This window comes from Monodelphis domestica, chromosome 6 (genome assembly GCF_027887165.1).
Source record: "Monodelphis domestica isolate mMonDom1 chromosome 6, mMonDom1.pri, whole genome shotgun sequence".
Lineage (NCBI taxonomy): Eukaryota > Metazoa > Chordata > Mammalia > Didelphimorphia > Didelphidae > Monodelphis > Monodelphis domestica.
This window is the reverse complement of record NC_077232.1, coordinates 241,100,169-241,115,409: the sequence shown is the minus strand read 5'-3', so window position 1 is coordinate 241,115,409 and position 15,241 is coordinate 241,100,169. Positions and strand designations below refer to the sequence as shown.

The window sequence follows — 15,241 nt, the reverse complement described above, 5'->3', positions numbered from 1 at the left end:
TATTAGCTCTCCTTTATCTATGCTCCAGATTAGTTGTTTTTGTGATAATAATACTTCATATTAATTTCTATTATGTCATTCTTTTGATTTAGCTTTATTATATCTTGTCTTAGGAAAATATTAGCTTCTCCTAGTATAATTCTAATTCTTAATACTTTATTTTCTTCTGTAAGTTTCTGGATCTCTTTCACCATTTGAGTGAACTTTTCTTTCCTAATTTATTTAATTTTCTCACATTGCTCTTATTTATAATTTTTCTATTATTTCCCACAACCTCTCTCATTTGGTTTTTAGTCTTTTTTAAGCTGTCCCAAAAGCTCTTTTTGTTGTATTTCCCTGCTATATTTCCTTTTTTGTTGTATTTCCTTGCTGTTTTTTAAGTAGGTATTTTTACTTTACTGTCCTCTGAGCCATCTTTTCTATCCCAATAATAGCTATCAATTTATTTTTAAATCTTAACAGGCAAGTCAATAGATTATTATACTGGGGTATGTTACTTCAGGTTTTAGGAACTTTTTTGTGTTTGTTTTTACCTGGATCCTATTTAATTATTCCAGTTTTCATAGTCCAAGGTCTGATGTAATCCTGGTTCCCACTTAAAGCGCTATCTGAGATTAATGTCTGGAGTTCTGACCAAAGCTCATGAGCAGTTTTGCACTTGCTGCTACAAATGGACAGCACATCCCCTCGCACCTATCCCCTGTGGCAGCAACTCAGCACTCCACTCTTCTGGGAGTGTCTACAATTTACAGGGCCCCAGGCCCTTTGCAACCACACTCACTCATGTGAGTGCCTTCCTCACTTTTCTTTTCCTGTTATCACATCCTAGGACAGAGTAAGTATTTAGTAGATGATTCTTTTGTTCCAAAGTCCCTAGTTTGCCAGCAGACTGGCTTGAGCTTCTGCCTTGGGGACCACCACCTGCAGATTCCACAAGAATTGTGCTAATATTAACATCCAGATATTGCCCGACACCTTCCATCTTTTCCACTCTATTGACTCATATACTTTCTTATTTGAGATAGTTTGCCCCAATCCATTCCCTTTTTCTCACCCCTAATTTTGTTTTTGTAGATATCATTACTTTATGCTATGGATCAACATAGAGTTGAGGTAGCAGGAGATCTAGATGTTCTCAGGTTTCTACCCTGAAGATTTCAGGATGCAGGCTCCAGAGGTTCAGCAAACAAGGTGAGATTGCCAACCCTGCCCTTAAGGATTACCTGTTGATTGCACTCCAATCCTTCTGCTCCTATACCCAAAGCCTATTATAATGGGACTGAGGGCAGTGAAATGAGAAACCTTCCTCCCTAATTTTCTCAGGCTGTTGGGCATTAACCCAGATTCCTGTCTGTTTCTGTTGCCTTTAGCTTTGATTCTGTAGGATTATTTTTGGTTGTTTGATGAGTGCTATTAGGAAAGTGAATACAACAAGCATTTTTTTCACTCACTAGCACCATGTCAAACACTGGGGATTCAAATACAACCAATCATAAAGACAGCCTCTGATCTTGAGACACATTTAAATAAGGGTAGGATAAAAATGTAAGGGAGCTAAGTAGAGGAAGGGGAATATGAAGTTACATGTATAAAGGTCTGGTTTTAAGTCTAGAAAGTGAAGTTGAAACTCACTTTATTTCACATTAATTCATATAAGTTGCCAGGTTTTTCTGAAATCATTCTGTTTGTCATTTCTTACTGAACAACAGTATAACATCATTATCATATACCACAATTTGTTCTGCCATTTTCAAGTGTCGATGTTATTCTTGCTTTGAGACAATTCTGATGAGAGTAAAGTTCAAATATTGCCTGCCACCCTCCATCTTCCCCTCCACTGTATTGAGTACTTTGTACTTTCTCATGTGAGATTGTTTACCCCCCATATAATTACTTTTTTTTTCCTTTTCCTGCTGTGTTCCTTTTTCTGACTCCTTAATTTCAGTTTTTTTTTAAATCATCCTTCCTATCAACTTGAGTTCAAATTACTCCCTGATCTCTATGTATATACATTCTTCCCAACCTATTAGTGATAAATTTCTTTTTTTTCTTTTATTTTATAATATTTTATTTGATCATTTCCAAGCATTATTCATTAAAGACAAAGATCATTTTCTTTTCTTCCCCCCCACCCCCTGTAGCCGACGCATGATTCTACTGGGTATCACATGTGTTCTTGATTCGAACCCATTGTCATGTTAGTATTTGCATTAGAGTGTTCGTTTAGAGTCTCTCCTCTGTCATGTCCCCTCAACTGCTGTACTCAGGCAATTGCTTTTCCTCAGTGTTTCTACTCCCACAGTTTGTCCTCTGCTTATGAATAGTGTTTTTTCTCCTAGATCCCTGCAGATTGTTCAGGGACATTACACCGCTACTAATGGAGAAGTCCATTACATTCGATTACACCACAGTGTATTAGTCTCTGTGTACAATGTTCTCCTGGTTCTGTTCCTCTTGCTCTGCATCACTTCCTGGAGGTCGTTCCAGTCTTCATGGAATTCCTCCACTTTATTATTCTTTTTCCACTTTATTATTCCTTTATGCACAATAGTATTCCATCACCATCATATACCACAATTTGTTCAACCATTCCCCAATTTTTGGCCACCACAAAGAGTGCAGCTATGAATATTCTTGTACGTGTCTTTTTCTCCATTTTCTCTTTGGGGTACAAACCCAGCAGTGCTATGGCTGGATCAAAGGGTAGACATTCTTTTGTCACCCTTTGGGCATAGTTCCAAATTGCCCTCCAGAATGGTTGGATCAGTTCACAACTCCACCAGTGATGAATTAATGTCCCTACTTTGCCACATCGCCTCCAGCATTCATTACTTTCCTTTGCTATCATGTTAGCCAATCTGCTAGGTGTGAGGTGAAACCTCAGAGTTGTTTTGATTTGCATCTCTCTGATTATAAGAGATTTAGAATACTTCTTCATGTGCTTATTAATAGTTTTGATTTCTTTATCTGAAAAATGCCTATCCATGTCCCTTGCCCATTTATCAATTGGAGAATAGCTTGGATTTTTGTACAATTGATTTAGCTCTTTATAAATTTGAGTAATTAAATCTTTGTCAGAGGTTTCTATGAAGATTTTTTCCACCAATTTGTAGTTTCCCTTCTGATTTTAGTTACATTGGTTTTGTTTGTACAAAAGCTTTTTAATTTGATGTGATCAAAGTAATTCATTTTACATTTACCCCTAGTCTACTTCATTGATCCACTCTTCTGTCCTTTAGCCAGTACCATGTTGTTTTAATGTCCACTGCTTTATAATACAGTTTAAGATCTGGTTCTGCTTGGCCCCCATCCTTCACATTTGTTTTTATTATTTCCCTGGATAATCTTGATCTTTTGTTCTTTCAGATTAACTTTGTTTTATTTTTTCTAATTCTATAGTTAAAAAGATTTTTGGGTAATTTGATAGGTTTGGCACTGAATAAGTAGATTAATTTGGGTAGGATTGTCATATTTATGATATTAACTCACCCTACCAAGGAGCAATTAATGTTTTGTTCCAATTGTTTAGATTTATTTTTAATTGGGTGAAAAGTATTTTTAGTTGTGTTCATATAATTCCTGAGTCTGTCTTGGAAGATAGATTCCTAAATATTCATATTGTCTAGAGTGATTTAAAGTGGAGTTTCTCTTCCTAACTCCTGCTGCTGCATTGTGTTGAAAACATGTAGAAATGCAGATGATTTATATAGGTCTATCTTGTACCCTGCAACTTTGCTGAAGTTACTAATTATTTCCATTAGTATTTTAGTTGATTTTCTGGGGTTCTTTAAGTATTCCATCATATCATCTGCAAAGAATGATAGTTTAATTTCCTCATTGCCTATTTTAATACCTTCAATTTCTTTTTCTTCTCTAATTGCTACTGCTAGTGTTCTAGTATGATACTAAATAATAGAGGTCATGATGGATATTCTTGGTTCACTGTTAATCTTATTGGGATGGCTTCTAACTTGTCCCCATTGCAGATGACATTTGCTGGTGGTTTTAAATATATACCATTTAATATTTTGATGAATGGCCCTTCTATTCCTATATTTTTTAGTGTTTTCAATATGATTAGGTGTTGTATATTGTCAAAGGCTTTTTCTGCATCTATTGAGATAATCATGTGATCTCTACTGTTTGATTATTTGTATAATCAATTATGTGAATGCTTTTAATACTATTAAATCATCCTTACATTCCTGGTATAAATCCCAACTGGTCATAGTGGATAATCCTAGTGATAACTTGCTGGAGTTTTTTTTTTCTTTTTTTGCTAGTATTCTATTTAAGATTTTTTTCATCTGTATTCATTAAGGAGATTGGTCTGTAGTTTTATTTTTCTTGGTTTTTGGTCTGTCTGGTTTTTGAATCGGTACATATTTGTGTCATAAAAGGGATTTAGTAATACGTCTTTGCTTATTTTGTCAAAGATTTTGTATAGTATTGGGATTAGTTGTTCTTTAAATGCTTGATAGAAATCACTTGTGAATACATCTGACCCTGGGGATTCTTTCTTAGGAAGTTCCTTGATGGCTTGTTCAATTTCTTATTCTGAGATGGGATTGTTCCCCTTCTCTGTAGGGTGATAAAATTCTATGTACCACTGAAAATACTCCTTTTTTCCCCCTCTGAGCCAGTTACAATGGGAGTAATATTGAAGCATTGCCCATCACCACCCTTATCCTCCCCTCTCTGTATTGATTTTCCTTTCCTCTTTATTTTATATTATTTATCCCATGCATATCTCCCTTCCATTTTCTCTCCCATTTCAAGATTTGACATTTCAAGGGGTGTTACTTGACTCAGACCAGACCTGCCTTGGCAAGAATCTCAGGGTCTGCCTGCTAGCCATCGTTTAAGCTTGGAATCTGTAAGAGCAGATGTGTAGGGGTATGGAGTTGCGTAGCTTGCTCTTCACTCACTACTATGCCTCCTGCTAGCTCTGGTCCCCTCTTACCCCAGTAACCCTGATGGTCTCTGCCTACCGTTTGGGTTTCTCCTTTTTTGAGGGTGTTTCACTCGGTCTCTTTGTTGATTCCTTCATTCCTGTATTTGTTTTGTGGAGATATTTTACTCTTGGTTGCAGAAGATTACCATGGTGTAATGTTGAACTACTGCCCTAGGTACTCCTCCATCTTTGGAATTTCCCATTTTATCTCTTGCTGCTGGCCTTTGTTGGTAGCAACATGAATGTTTAATCTCCATTTCAAACCTGGTCTAATGTTTTTCTTCCATAGTCAACCTGGTACCAAATATAAACCCCAGGGCCTTACTTTATTGGTGCTATACAGTATACCCAGATAACCAGTCAAGATAAAACATTTCTGATTATTATTCCTTATTTTAAGAGAATGTTTCTAGTATTTTACTTGTGGCAGTTGAGTGATAAAATAAATATACAATGAAAAATCATTTATTGATTAGTTATTCTGTGCTAAACAAATCTTTGGAGGTACAAAGAAAAAGTAAAAATAGTCCCTTCCTTTAAGGACTTTACATTAGAAGATGATAAATATGTCAATATAGCAAAAGAAAATATAAAACATTTGGAACGTAATGTTAGATGGGATGACAAAGGATTTTGAAAGAGATTCTCACATCAGTTACGGCAACAGGTCCACAAATAAGTAGTAAAGATACATTTTTGCAGAAAAATAAGTGAAGTCAACATCAATTGTACCCAATTATTTTTATTATTTATTTGCTTTGTTTGAAAAACTTTACCTCCATAAAATAATCAAATACTTTACCTATGATCTCTATATTTAGGCATGACCTATCGATGTTGATGACATTACAGTTGCATTCTCCACAAAGACACACATCAACCCTGTAGTTTAGTGTCATCTCAGTTGGTACAGTACCCTAATTGTTTTAATATATGATCATGATCAAGATATTATATAGGATGATTTATTTATAGGAAATGAGACCTCTATAATATCCCTTTAAATTACTAAACTGGTATCATGCAGATAGAATGGGTTAGTTCAAATCAGGGAACATATATATCCAGGTGGAGGAAGAAAGGCAAAAATTATTCCTTCTTCTTAAAAAGCTCATGACTCAAGTCCATTTGGAGAGATAACATGAAAACAACCTGAATAAACAAAATGAATATACATTTTATAGCATTTGTTTATTTTTAAGAAAATATTTTCATTTATTTCATTAAAAAATTCCAAACTACATCTAATTTTATATACTTATTGTATTTAAATTTTTATTTTCATATTTTATTTTTTTCTCTAATACCTATTGTACCCACCAAGAAGTCAAGGTATGTGATACACATTAAAAATTGGAAGTCATATAAAATATATATCCACATTAGCTGTATTGAAAAACAAACGAAATAAATAAAAAGTATGGAAAAATGCTTCATTCTTCACCTAGTGTTCAACAGTTCTCTATATGTAGGTAGATAATATTTTCCATGATGACTTCTTTGAAATTGTTCTTGGTCCTTATATCAGTCAGAGTAACTTAAGTTTTTCACAGCTCTTCATTTCTTATAACACAGTAGTATACCATCACAATCATATACTAGAATTTTTCTTCCATATTGCAAATGATGGACATCTCTTTGATTTCCAATTTTTACAACAATAATAACTTCTCTAAATATTTTAGTTTAAATAGGTATTTTTCTTTTTGTTCCCTTTTAGATATAGACTTAGTATTGGAATTTCTATACAACTAAATCAACAATGCAGTAGATTCATCTTTTTCCATTTTTTCTATTTTCCTTTTCTATCATGTTAGCCAATCAGATAGGAGTAAGGTGGTATTACAGTATTGTTTTAATTTGCCTTTCTCTTACCAATAGAAGAAAATTAGATAAGAAAGAGAAAGATATGCCCAACTGGATATAGAATTCTAGAAAAAAGTAAGAAGAGGGAAAAATAGTTTTCATAAATGAGTAATGTAAAGAAATAGAAGGGGAAAATAGAATGAAGGAGATGAGATCTCTTCAAGAAAACTAGAAATATTAAGGGAACATTTCATGCAAAAATGGGCATGATAAGAACCAAAACATGGTAGGGACTTAACAGAGTAGAAAATATTAAAAAGTGGCAAGGATCTAGAGAAAAACCGAAAGAATACATAGAACTGAAAAGAAAGGAAAGATTTTAACACTAATAACCAAATAGCAAATAACCTAGAGCCATACATTCAGGACAATGAAGTGAAGTGAGCCTTAGGAAGCACTACTAACAGTGAGCATAGTGGTGACAGAATTCCTGATGAATTATTTTAAATCCTCAAATATAATGCTGTTAACATGTAGTACTCAGTATGTCAGAAAAACCTTGAAAACTCATCATTAGCTACTGCATTTAAAAATATCAGATAATGTTGCAAACCTAAAGAAGAATAATGCTAAAGAATGTTCTGTTTACTGAAAAATTGCTCTTAGTATACACACTAGAAAGACTATGCTGAAGACTTTACAAGCTCATATTCAGCAGCATCTGAACCAAGAATTAACAGCAGTACAGGCTGTTTTTGAAAGTGGCAGAGGAACTTGAAAACAAATTGCCAATATTCTCCAGCATTCCATGGATTATGGAGAAAATAAGAGAGTTCCAGAAAATATCTACTTCTACTTCATAGACTAAACTAAAGCCATGGAATGTGGATGTAAGAATGTGGCAAATTCTTTAAAAAGTAGCAGTAATAGATCATCTAATTTGTGTATTCCTGTGAAACTATGGAATCAATGTAATAATTAAGAAGTAACACTTAAAACTGAATATCAAACAACTGACTTGTTTAAAATTGAGAAAGGAGAAATATAATTTTGAATTTTTTTCATTAGAATTTCTCTTTAGTGCTAACCTTGAGACTTAGACTGAATGCTTTTAAAAAAAATCTGTTCTGGTATTTTCTTCAGGAATTTTTGGAAGTCCTCCATTTAATTAAATATCTTTTTCTGAATCTTTCAGGATATCACTTCTCAAATTCTTCATATATTTTATGTGGAAGCTACTATATTTTATGTAATCATAACATTAGTTCCATGATATTTTAATTATTTCTTTCTGGATACTTTCAGTATTTTCTCTTTAACATAGAAGCTATGGAATTTAGGTACAATATTGCCATGTTTTCATTTTGATATTTCTTTCAGGAGTCATTTGGTCAATTCATTCAATTTTTATTCTATGCTCTTGATATAAGGTATCAGAAGTTTCTTTTATTATTTCTTGATAACTATTTAGGCTCTTTTTGATCATGGATTCTAAATATTACAGTATTTAAAAATATCTTTCCTTGATTCATATTTCAGATAACTTATTTTACCAGTTAAATTATTTCACATTATTTCTATTTTTAAAAATTTTATTTGTCTTTGTTTTATTATTTCATGATACCCATGGAATTTGGCTTCCACTTGTCTAAGTCAGATTTAAGAAATTGTTTTCTTTGGTATGCTTTAGTACCTCTTCTTTCTTGTGGTTTTGTTTTTAAATATCCTTTTTTTTTAATTTTGTGTGTAGCTCTTTTCAGATTGTTGTCTTCTGCATTAATATCTTGTTTTTCTCTGTCACAGCTTTTTTATGTTTCCATTCATTTTTGCTTCATGCTCATTTCCCAACTCATTTCTTAACATTAAATTTCTTTTTAAAGTTGGGTTCTTCTCACCTGGTAATAGTGATTCAATGTCAAAATTTTAGGCTTTGTTATATTATTGTATTCAGAGCTAGTTCTGGAGATCTTCAAAATAAAATTTCACCTTTCCAGGTGAAATGATGAAGGGTGATGTTTGGTCTTTGCCCTTGTGATCTGTATTGCAGTATTTATCAAGGAAGCTCCCTTGCTACTCCCTTTTTTTGAGCACTAGTGATCCTGAGGCCCTTGAAGTGGAACCAAGGTCCCTGTTCCCTTATATATGATCACAAGTTCTCTTATCTACACTAAAATTGACCAGGTCTTCTGCTCCTTTAAGTTGTAAGACCTTGTCTTCTTCTTATACCTAAAACTGTGATCAGATACCCTGTTTTCTTCAAACCTCAAGAGCTAGTGTTCCTCTCATTTTTGAAACTCCAATAAGGGGCCTTGATCACTTTGGATTGACTACAATGGTTTTCTACCTTTGGGACTGGTACCTATAATTAAGTATAAGCAATGCAATAGGATCTTACACCTGTTACCTCAGTTACTTTATAGCTGAGATCAGTTCTGGGTTCCTTATAATCTCTTTCTGAAAAGTTGTGAACCCTTTACAATGCCTGATTAAAAGCCAACAATGCTGCTCCATCACATCCAAAGCCAATAGATGATGCTATAGCCACTATGCTATAATTAAAGTCCATACCACAGTGTCAAAACCTGTTTCTGTCTATCCTAGAAATTATCTTGAGCTGTAAAAAAGTCACACTAAACTTTGCTGGCTCCATTGGTCCAGAATTTACCTTAATGGCTAAGTTTAAAGTTTTTTGTTTTCTTTTTTTTTCCAGAGGAATATTGGGACATTTCATCTGAGTTGATCCCACTCCCTTTGCCATACAATAAAATGGGAGCACTAGATGAAATATAAATAAAAAAAAGAAAGTTATGAAAGAAAAAAATGTAAGATCAACTAACACTTTGACCCAAGAGTTACAAAGGATTACCCAAGCAACAAATTTCCTTAATATTAGACTGGGTGAAATGATGCTACATGACTCCAAGAGTCAGCAAATAAGAAATATTAAAAGAAAATCAAAAGATGAAAAAGTAAAAGAAAATACAAGGTATCTGATGACAAAACAAATGACCAAGGAAATGGAGAATATGATAAGCTTAATTATTGATTAAGCAATATCATTGACATCAAATTAAGTCTATTAATTGATTAATATGATTCTGTATTAAGAGGTAGTCCCAGCTATTAGTAAATTTAAAAGCTGAGATAAGTCAATATTAACATTAAGGTTAGTGGCAAGATAATATGTTAATAGTTAAAATACTATAAAATCATTGAATGAACTGAATATCATGTCCAAAAGACAAATTTAGATATGCAATTTTGGGATTCTCACAGTGGCTCAATTAGAAGACTTGTACTAAGGATCATCTTGATTAGAATGTTACTTCTAACATTTATTAATTTTGTGACCATGTGTGTAGCCTCTTTGAACTTCAGTTTATTCATTGTGAAAAGATGGGTTTTTAATTAGATGATCTCTCACTTAGATTCTGATGTCGCATCAGATACTATTATTCTTTGTAACCACAAAAAACATCTTTAAATCACATTGAACTTAAATTCCTTTATGTATAAAATGCAAATGAAAATAGCAACTCTCAGGATTTGTATAGAAGGTAAAGAATATTATGCATATAAAGTTATGTTAATGATTATTTTACATAAATGATATTTTAAAAAGCATCAATTTAGAACAGATCAGATGTTAGGAAAACCTGAGTTCAAATACACTGTCATACATTTACAATCTGTGTGGCCCTGATCAAGTCACTTAACTTTTGTTTTTTGCAGGTTCCTCAAATATAAAGTGGGGACAATAATAGCAACTTCCATACAGGGTCATTGTAAGGATAAATAAGATCATATTACTATATTGTTTTCATAATGCCTAATAGCTCTCCTTAAGTAGAAATTTGGTGAGGAAGTCTTTTTTCTACCCTTCATTTAGAAGGTTATTGAAACAGAGGCTTCTTTGTTGGATAGATTTAAACTATGAACACACCAGTTACTAGGGTATTTAATGATATCCATTCATTCATTTCTTCATACATTCTTCAGTCATTTATTCACTTATTTACTCATTCATTCATCTATTTCTTGATTTTTGGAGCAAGACAGGAAGTAAAGTAAAAATTGAACAGAGACAATAAATGATTCTTAATCTTACAAAGTCCCCTTTTGCTTTTGTTGTAGTCATTTAGACTTCATTAATAACAAATAATTGATAGAACAAATTATATGCCTACTCTTTTTTGTATACAAAATCTTTATAAGACTCACAAATAATTGCTCATTGTCACTCTGTTCATAAATGTTAGTTAAGAAACAAAAGAGGAAAATATGTTTATCATGGGTATTCATCTCAATAATGTATGACAACATGCTGATTTCTGTAGTAATCTTTAATAAAAATTTGACTTGCGCAGACGCTCCAAGGGGGCTTTTCACTGGGCTGCTTCTGTGGCACCGGGAGCGGCAGGTGAAGGTGGTAGTGGCACTGCTCTCTCGTCAGCGGCCACAATTCAGTTTATGTTGCTTTTTAGTCATCAGGGGAAGCTCCGACTTCAGAAATGGTATGTCCCACTATTGGACAAAGGAAAGAAAAAAACCACAAGGGAACTTGTTCAAAGAGTTTTAACCCATAAACCTAAAATGTGCAGCTTTTTGGAGTGGTGAGATCTCAAGATTGTCTACAAAAGATATGGAGCCTGCATTTCTGCTGTGCTATTGAAGATCAGGACAATGAACTAATTACCCTGGAAATAATTCATCGTTACGTTGAACTACTTGACAAATATTTTGACAGCGTGTGTGAACTTGATATCATCTTTAATTTTGAGAAGGCTTATTTAATTTTGGACGAGTTTCTTTTGGGAGGAGAAGTTCAGGAAACGTCCAAGAAAAATGTACTTAAAGCTATCGAGCAGCCAGATCTTCTACAAGAGGAAGCTGAAACCCCACGTAGTGTTCTTGAAGAAATTGGACTGACATAAGCCATCTCCCATGTTGATGACATCATATGGTCTCACATACTGTAGATGTTCACTGCCTTCATGTCAATGTTTAGCTAATGATGTAAGATGCTGTTTGTCAGTATTACTGTTTTGCTAAGCCGCTTCATTCAGTCCTACATAAAAACACTCCACTTTTTCAAAAGGGAATAAAAAGTATTAATTAAAAAAATTTTAAAGGGACTTAAATGTTAACTAAAACTTGATGCAGGAGATAATTTCAGTAGTCTTAAAGGTTCAACTATGTCAGTTTCCCATTAATTTTATTTGTATGTGATAATTATGAACATACACATAAAAATCACAAACAGGAAGCACATCTGTTGGTATTACTGCATTGAACTGAAAGGAAGCTAACATTTGTATCCATTTAAAAGTAAACATAATAATGCTTCAGTACAGTTTTATGCAACCAAAGACTAGTGTTACATTTCAGTATTTATGAGAATGAGAAAAATTGACTGATTTTACATATCAAAATGATTGAAATTTTAACATTACCGCAGAAACTTATACATATGTATACCAAAGAGACTTATTGGGAACTACATTATCTTAAACTGGTAGCTTATTGAAAAAATGTATGTTTCTGAGACTAAAGGGATATTACATTAAAGGGAATACAGGTTTACTTGAGTTGGAACAATCTTATTTTATATTGACCATTAGTTGAAGGCAGGAATTTGGACTGAAGATGCAATACTCCAATGAGCACATAATGTACATTATGGAAATGGGTTAAATGTTTTCTATATAAGATTTCTTTAAGCATAATTTTACAACTTAAATGGGTTATCATCCCCCCCCCTTTACATTATACTGCCACTATTTACCTCATTTCTTCATGGACTAAGGAAAACAGCTACTTAAAATAGGATGTTATAAAAGTGATTTGCCTGGTATTGTTGCCATCTTAACACAAGGTATCACATGACTGTTTGCTCCAGTATTGATAGTAAGTTATTCTAGTTAACTAAATTTTCCCTGTACTTTTTTATGATGTACCTACCTACCACCAATTTATGACAACGTTTCCTGTCATGCCACCTCCTAATCAGAAAATATTCATGTAAAAATGTTAGCTGGATAAGGTAAAATGGCAATAGTGGGATTTATTTTTTAAAGCCACCATAATTTTGTTTCAGTACCATTTTCTTATGTATTTAAAAACATGTCTTTCAAGGTTTACATTTTCACTTATTTGTTTGTGCTTGGCTGGATTAAGCTTTGTAATTGTGACCAATATTTAGGCTGTGACCATTGTCTTATCACATACATTAGTTGTAATAAACGTCCCCTCTTACACCAAAAAAAAAATTGACTTGCATGTCTCAAAGGAAAGACAAAGTAATTAAAGAGTGTTTTTCCAGATAAAATGAGAGATTATAAATGTTATATCACTTGTACTGAGAATTCATAGGTGAAGTATACATATATACATATATATGTATACTTAAATCTGCATTCTGTTTTTGATACATATTGTGAAGATTAAGTTTAACTCTCCCCTGATTGTGAAAATGAAATTAATTGACTCTCCTCTGATTGTGAATATTTAATTGTAACCCCTGACTATTTTTAGATTTTATCACCAAAATGTAAATACCCTACTTAAAAGTTGAGTGGGAAGATCTGCTCATTTTTAGATCTAATCACCAAAAATGTAAACATCCCACTTAATCATTAAGTGGAAGTCTGTGACCCACGTGTGCAATAGTGGTTGATGAATCAGAATTGACTGCCTTCTGGGCAGTCCTAAGCAAGGCTTTAGACTATGATTTGTCCATGTAAAAAGTGGGGAAAGGCACAGGAAGTGATACAAAAGAGTCTTTAAAAGGGAGTTACAACTTCCTGAAGACAATTCTACTGACAGTTATTTCTTTCTTTGGAGTGGAGGCTAGTGGAGAATCTGCTGAGTGGACCCAAGACAGAGTGAGTGAAAGGCTGACTCCTTTCATATTGGGTTTTCTGAAGAAACTAGCTTCAGAAGAGACTTCCCCAGGTCCTCAGCTTTGCCAAGGCCCAAGGACTAAATCTCTCTGCCTGGGTTGAGCCAGGGCCTGGGAGTAAATTACTTAGTGCTTGGGCTAGATATATCTTACCTTATTTTTTCTCGGATTTTCTTACTTCACTCTTTCTATATTTTGTAAATAAATTGTAAATAAATCTCTTTTGGAATAAATTAATTTCCTGTTGACCCTATTTTAAATATAACCCACTTCAACCTTTTTAAATAAAATTCCTATTTCTGCCTTACATTATTCATTATTCCAACCATAAAGCACTTCCAAGATTGTATATTCATTATTTTTGTGGCCTTGTTATTACTCATTTTTTCATTCTCTACTCTTTTCACACCATTGGCACATTAGTCTCTATCATTGAATGACTTCTGCCTTATATTAATCCTAAGAAACAGGGCATTTAATCCTCCTGGAAATCTCTAATTCCTTTCCGACTAGGTTAAATTCAGATTTTTTTCCTATGGTACTTATTCTACATCTGGCTATTCTTCTCTCCACTATTCCTTCAGAATTCATGTACTTTATGTTTGATTACTTCTCTATGTTCTATGATGACCATTTTCTTCAATGATGATTGTTTGGCAAATCTTTCAAAATATGTTGTAGATTCATTGAAAAAGCTTTTTTATGTGTTTGCTATTTTTTTAATATTCATGCTCCTATCCTAACTTCCTATAAACTATTCTGAATATATATTATTGACTGACTACCATGATAATTTGATTTTAGCTCAAAAAATAGGCATGTAAAAATGTTTGGCAGAAAACAAAATCAAAGCAAGCAGTGAAAGAATGACAGTCAACTTTTATAACATTCTATTTGAAGTATTAAAAATTGATGCAATTGAGAGATTAAAAGTATAGCTGAAAGGAAGTAGATGAAGAAGCAAAAAATTACTTCAGGACGTAGCATTTTTTCTCTCTCAGATATGCTTGTAATAACATTTACTTTTTATAACATAAAGTATTTTACAAAAAGAGATAAAAAATTGTTACTATTTAAGATAAGACATAAAATAGAAGCTTCTCAGACCCTAGGTTTTTAGTAATGCCATAGAATCTCTTTTTAAAAGTTTGTTAGTCAAATTATGTCAAATAATTGTGTTAGATGTACCTAATTTCCTCTTGTAATTTTAATTGACCATGATAGTTTGCTACACTTTCTGCCCTAAGATATTTTCTTATTTGTCTGGTGGAAATGTGGCAAGAATTAATATTTGCAAAATGTTTCAGTTCACTCAAATGCAAAGGAAGTATTAATCCAAGAATTGGAAGTCATTAAATTTGAATCACAGAAGAGTATAAATAAACATAATGAATAAGAAAACCTCATTAAGGAATGATACCTTAAGTTCTCTTAAATGATAAGCATCACAGTTGTTTACAGAGTTATTCTCCTATTATTATTCCTGTAAATGGGGATTCTTCATATCTCAATGTGGGGTGTGAAGATTGAATTTAGTTATCTCCTGATTGCAACAATAAAGACACTTAGCTCTTTCTTTA

The 15,241-nt window shown here is 33.0% G+C and overlaps 1 pseudogene; it reads left to right on the top strand.

Moving 5' to 3' along the window:
• Positions 1 to 642: 642 nt before the first annotated feature.
• On the top strand, positions 643 to 12,085 carry LOC100012633 (AP-1 complex subunit sigma-2-like; annotated as a pseudogene).
• Positions 12,086 to 15,241: the final 3,156 nt, after the last annotated feature.